We start from the raw sequence: 6,033 nt of genomic DNA, 5'->3' as shown, positions 1-6,033 counted from the left end.
GAATTATTCTTTGAAAAATTGGTAGAATTGTCCTGCAAAGCCAAGATAGCTTGGATTTGGGGGGAGAGATAGTCTTTAATACCATTTTAATTTCTTTGATACTTAATGCCCTATAAAACTTCTCTTTGTTTTTCTTAAGTTCATTTATTTTTTTATTTTGAGAAAGAGAAAGAGTGGGAGAGCATATGGAAAGGGCAGAGAGAGAAAGGAGACAGAGAGAACCCCAAGCAGGCTCAGTAATGTCAGCACAGAGCCTGATGTGGGGCTCGAATTCACAAACTGTGTGATCATGACCTTGAACTGAAATCAAGAGTCAGATGCTCAATTGACAGAGCCACCCAGGGGCCCTTCCCATTCTCTTTCTTGCATCAATATTTGTGTTTTGTACATTTCTAGAACTTTTTTCATTTTGTCTGTTTTCAAATTTATTAGTGTAAGCTGTTTAGAGTAACTTTTTAAATAATGTTTAAATAACTGATATCTTTTTTATTTTCCTTTTTAAATTAAATTTGATTTGTGCTCACCTCGGCAGCACATATACTGAAATTGGAACGATACAGAGAAGATTAGCATGGCCCCTGCGCAAGGATGACACGCAAATTCGTGAAGTGTTCCATTAAAAAAAATAACAAAAAAAAAATAAATTTGATTTAACCATATCCTTCTCCCTTTTTCTCTTGCTTAATCTTACTGTAGGTATTTCTTGCTTATTATATTCATCTTTTCAAAGAACTAGAATTTAGTTTTGCTAATCTTCTGCTCTTAACTTTATTATTTCCTTCCTTCTTTTTTCTTCTTTTTGGAGGAAAGGGGTTTATGATTGGTTGTTCTAAGTCCCAATTTTTGAGATGAATACTAGTCATTAAAAAAACTTTTATGTTGCAACTTTGATACATGTTTTTATATATATTATTATTTTATATTTATATGTTTAATATTATTTTTTTGTTTATGTTTAATATTATTTTATATAGCAATATATATTGTACATAATTTTATATTCTTTTATATAATAAAATACATGAAATATATACTATAAAATATGGAATATAAAATAGTATATAAAATATATGTGTGTGTGTGTGTATTCATTTATTTAAGTAGAGAGGATGCAACAGTGATGTTCCATATGCCTGCACGCAGCTTTAGCAGGTACAGTTTGGACCATCTCATCTCCCCTTTACCTTGTCTACCTCTCTCTCCCTCCAGATCATTTTGCAGCAAACCCATACAGCATAGAATTTAACCTATAAATATCCACACTGTAAAATCCAAATATATGGATTCTTTTTTGAAATATAACCACAATGCCATTATCCTACCTAAAATGTTAAAAACTGAGTGATATCTTTTGTATTGTATTGTATTGTATTGTATTGTATTATTTCACTTCAGAAAAGATACTTCGCATGAAATCTACCCAATTAATATGCTTATAAATAACATCGCCTTGTTGTTTTGATTTGTATATCTCTGATGGTTAGTGATATTGAGCATTTTATCTTCTATTTGTTGGTATAGCAGAAGATTCATCCTAAGCCATTTGTATGTCTTTTTTAGAAATGTTTATTCAAAAGTGCTTTGCCTATTTTAATTGTTTTTTTTTTTTCCTAGTGAGTTGTAGGAGTTCCCTATATATTTTAGAAATTAACCCTTTATCAAATATATAGTTTGCAAATATTTTCTTGCATCCCATGGGTTGCCTTTTCCTTATGTTGATTGTTGCCTTGGCTGTGCAGAAGCTTTTTAGTTTGATGTAGTGTTACTTGTTCATTTTTCTTTTGTTGCCTATGCTTCTGTTGTTATATCCATGAAATCATTGCCAAGACCAAAGTCATGTGATTTTTTCCTATTTTTTTTAGGAGTTTTACAGTTTCAGGTGTTACATCAAAGTCTTTAATCAATTTTGATTTGATTTTGTGTATGATATAGGATAAGAATCCCATTTCATTTTTTTGCATGTGGATATCCAGTTTTCATAACACCATTTCTTTTTTAAAATTTTTAAATGTTTTTATTTATTTTTGAAGGAGAGAGACAGAGAGAGAGACAGAGCATGAGCAGGAGAAGAGTAGAGAGGGAGGGAGACACAGAGTCTGAAGCAGGCTTCAGGCTCTGAACTGTCAGTGCAGAGCCCAATGCAGGGCTCGAACTCACAAACTGTGAGATCATGACCTGGGCCAAAGTCGGACACTTAACCAACTGAGCCACCCAGGCACCCCACAACACCATTTCTTGAAGACATCACCCTTTCTTCATTGTGTATTGTTGGCACCCCTGTTTGAAGATTAGTTGTCTAAATATGATGGGTTTATTTCTAGGTTCTCTAGTGTGTTCACTTTGTCTGTGTGTTTGTCTTTATAACAGTACCATATTTTTTTTTAGTACCATAGCTTTGTAATATATTGTGAAATCAGGAAATGTGATGTCTCCGGCTTTGTTCTTTCTCAAGGTTGTTTTGGCTGTTTGAGGTCCTTTGGGGTTCCATATGAATTTTAGGATGCTTTTTGTATTTCAGATAAAAATATTGAAATTTTAATAGGTATTGCATCAGATCTAGAATCTGGGTAGTTTGGACATTTTAACAATATAAATAAAGTCTTCTAGTCTATGAATATTGGATATCTTTCCATTTATTTGTGTCTTACTTTATTTCATCATTGTCTTGTAATTTTTCAATATGCAAGTCTTTGACCTCTTAAGTTAGTATTTCTAAGTATTTTGTTGTTTTGATGAATGATCCATCAGATTGTTTTCTTAATTTCTTTTCTTTTGGATAATATATTATTAGAGTCTAAAAAACTGGTTATGGGGAGCCTGGGTGGCTCAGTCGGTTGAGCATCTGACTTCAGCTCAGGTCATGATCTCACAGTTCATGGGTTCGGGCCAGTGTTGGGTCCTGTGCTGACGGCTCAGAGCCTGGAGCCTGCTTTGGATTCTGTGTCTCCTCTCTCTCTGCCCCCTCCCCTGCCCACTCTCTGTCTCTCAAAAATAAAGACATGTTAAAAAAATAACAAAAAACATAACTGGTTGTTTTCATGTAGATTTGTATCTTGCAATTTTATGGAACTTATTTATTAGTTCTAACAGTCCTTTGGTGTAAACTTTAGAGTTTTCTACATATAAGATCATGTCATTTGTAAACAAAGGTAGTTTTACTTTTCCCTTCCTATTGTTTGATTTTATTTCATTTTCTTGCTCAATTTCTGTGGCTAGGACTTCCAATACTATGATGAATAGGAATGGTGAGAGTGGACGTCCTTGTTTTGTTCCTGATCCAAGGGGGAAAAGCTTTCCATTTTTTACCATTGAGTATTATCATGTTTACTGTAGGTTTTCATATATACTCTTCCTTATGTTGATGCAATTTCCTTTCATTCCAAGTTTATTGAGAGTTTTTATCTTCAAAGATGTTTAATTTTGTCAAATAATTTTTCTATTGAGATGATCATGTGATTTTCATCTGTCACTCTAAGTGGCATATCAGATAGAATGGTTTCCATATTCCTTGCATTCCCAAGAATAAAACCCTACTTGGTCCTGCTATATTGTTTTAATGTGCTCTTGAATTTGGTTTGCTACTATTTTGTTGAGGATTTTTGCATCTCTGCTCATCAAGGATATTGATGAGGAGTTTTCTTTTCTTCTAGCCTTTTTATGCCTTTGCTAATATGGTAATGCTGATATCATAAAATGAGTTTGGGAATATATTTTGCTCTTTAATTTTTGGAAGCTTTTGAGAAAGGTTGTTGTTAATTCTTCTTTACATGTTTGGATTTTTTGTTTCTTCATGGTTCAGTCTTTGTAGCTTGTATGTGTCTAGGAATTTGTCTATTTCTTCTAAGTTATCAAATTTGTTGACATATAATTATTCACAGTAATCTCTTATCCCTTTTATTTCTGTGGCATCAAAACTAAATATCTTAATATTAGATTTCTGCACTTGGATGAGGAAGTTTTTGGTACAGTTGATTTTTCTGAATCAGTATTGAAAAAATGTTCCCTACACCACAATTTGTGAGCTATCTTTTAAGTTACTATTGTCTAAACATTTCTCTTTGATTTTTTTCTTGCAAATGCTTGTTGAAGAAATTGAGTAGTCTCTATGGTTTAAATTGCCTTGTAGGTTAATTTGTTCATTTTTGCTTTCAAATTGTGTGCATTCATCTTTAAATTTAACTTTGCTTTTAATTATGAAAATTAATAGTTGCAAAGAGTCAATTCTACAAATTGACTGGGTGGCTCAGTCAGTTAAATGTCCAACTTTGGCTTGGTTCACGATCCTCTAGTTCATGGGTTCAAGCCCCATGTTGGGCTCTGTGCTGACCACCCAGAGCCTGGAGCCTGCTTCAGATTCTGTGTCTCCCTCTCTCTGTGCTCCTCCCCTGCTCTCACTCTGTCTCTCTGTCTCTCAAAAATAAATCAAAATTTAAAAAATGTTCTTGTTTTATCCTTCCATTTACATATATATTTATAAGCACTCTCTAGCTTTTGCTGATTATATCCCTTGGTGTTATTTAATATGACCCTCTGTGTGCTTCAATTCCTGTAAATTGGTAGATTATTTAGGATGTGCATTCTCAACACGGGTGATATCACCCCTAAAAGGGTGAAAATTGGCTCTTTGTGAGGTAAGACATCTTACTTTTTAGTTCTGCCCCCCCAATTTTAATACATTGCTTTTATAATCATTAACATGAGCATCAGAATGTGTATCATTGTACTTGTTACTCCCTGCCTTTTTAGATATTACAAATAAACAAATTTAAGTAAACATCAAAAAAACCCAAACAAACCCATAATCATTAACATCAACATATTGAATTTCCTATAAGGTTTCCTTTTTATTTTTTATTTTTTAAGAAATATTCTATTTAGTTTTTTCAAATATATAAATTTTAAGCTCTACTTTGTTTTTATTTTTCAGTTTTATTGCATTATGGTTGGTGTATATAGTCTACATAATATTAATACTTTGGCTTTTATTGGTGATTTCTTTTTTTTCTTAACATACAGTCTATTTTTTAAATGTTCCATGAGCATCTTACTTTGTTAGGTATAGATTTCTCTTTTTTTTTTAAGTTTCACATTTTAATTCCATTATAGTTAACACACTGTTTTATTAGCTTCAGGTATACATTATAGTGATTGAATAATTCTATACATTACTCAGTGCTCATATGGTAGGTGTACTCTTTATGTTAGGTATAGATTTCTTTCTCTTTGTGTGTGTGTGTGTCTGTGTGTTTGTCTATGTGCGTGTGCCTGTGTGTGTGTTTTTTCTTTTAAATTTTTTTTTTCAACGTTTATTTATTTTTGGGACAGAGAGAGACAGAGCATGAATGGGGGAGGGGCAGAGAGCGAGGGAGACCCAGAATCGGAAACAGGCTCCAGGCTCCGAGCCATCAGCCCAGAGCCCGACGCGGGGCTCGAACTCACGGACCGCGAGATCGTGACCTGGCTGAAGTCGGACGCTTAACCGACTGCGCCACCCAGGCGCCCCTGTGTGTGTTTTTTCTATGTTCATGTGCCTGTGTGTGTGTGTTAGCACCCGCATACTTATAATACTGTTCAAATCCTGATGTTTATTTTTTGTCTCTTCCATCTATCACTTGCAGAAATGGGTGTGCTAAATCTCCAATTACTATTATTCATTTATATGTGTATGTATATGTGTGTGTGTGTGTATATATATATATGTATATATCTTAATTTACTTATGTCAGTTGCTGCTTGACATATTTTCAAGCACCATTCTTAGGTGCAATGATGTTAATAAGGGCTATGTCATCTTGCTCTATTGTTCCTTTTGCCAGAATGTAATATTCATTTGTGCCACTTTTTGTCTTCCTTGTATCTTGTCAGATAACAATATTGCTTTCAAAATTGTTTCATATTTGCCTAATAATTAAAATTTTTTTCATATTCAACGTTTAAAATTTTTCCAAGTTGTTTTGTACATAATGTTTTATTGACTTTCTTTCTTTTTTTTTCTATTTATTTATTTATTTATTTATTTATTTATTTATTTAT

General features: G+C 33.0%; 1 non-coding gene across 1 annotated transcript; it reads left to right on the top strand.

Moving 5' to 3' along the window:
• The first annotated feature begins 516 nt into the window (after nucleotides 1–516).
• Nucleotides 517–623, top strand: LOC112866274 (U6 spliceosomal RNA). The gene has a single exon (XR_003224109.1). It is a non-coding gene; the product is annotated as a U6 spliceosomal RNA (small nuclear RNA).
• Nucleotides 624–6,033: the final 5,410 nt, after the last annotated feature.

This window comes from Puma concolor, chromosome D1 (assembly GCF_028749965.1).
Source record: "Puma concolor isolate L17-30 chromosome D1, mPumCon1.1.hap2, whole genome shotgun sequence".
NCBI lineage: Eukaryota > Metazoa > Chordata > Mammalia > Carnivora > Felidae > Puma > Puma concolor.
This window is presented reverse-complemented; position numbering and strand designations above follow the sequence as displayed.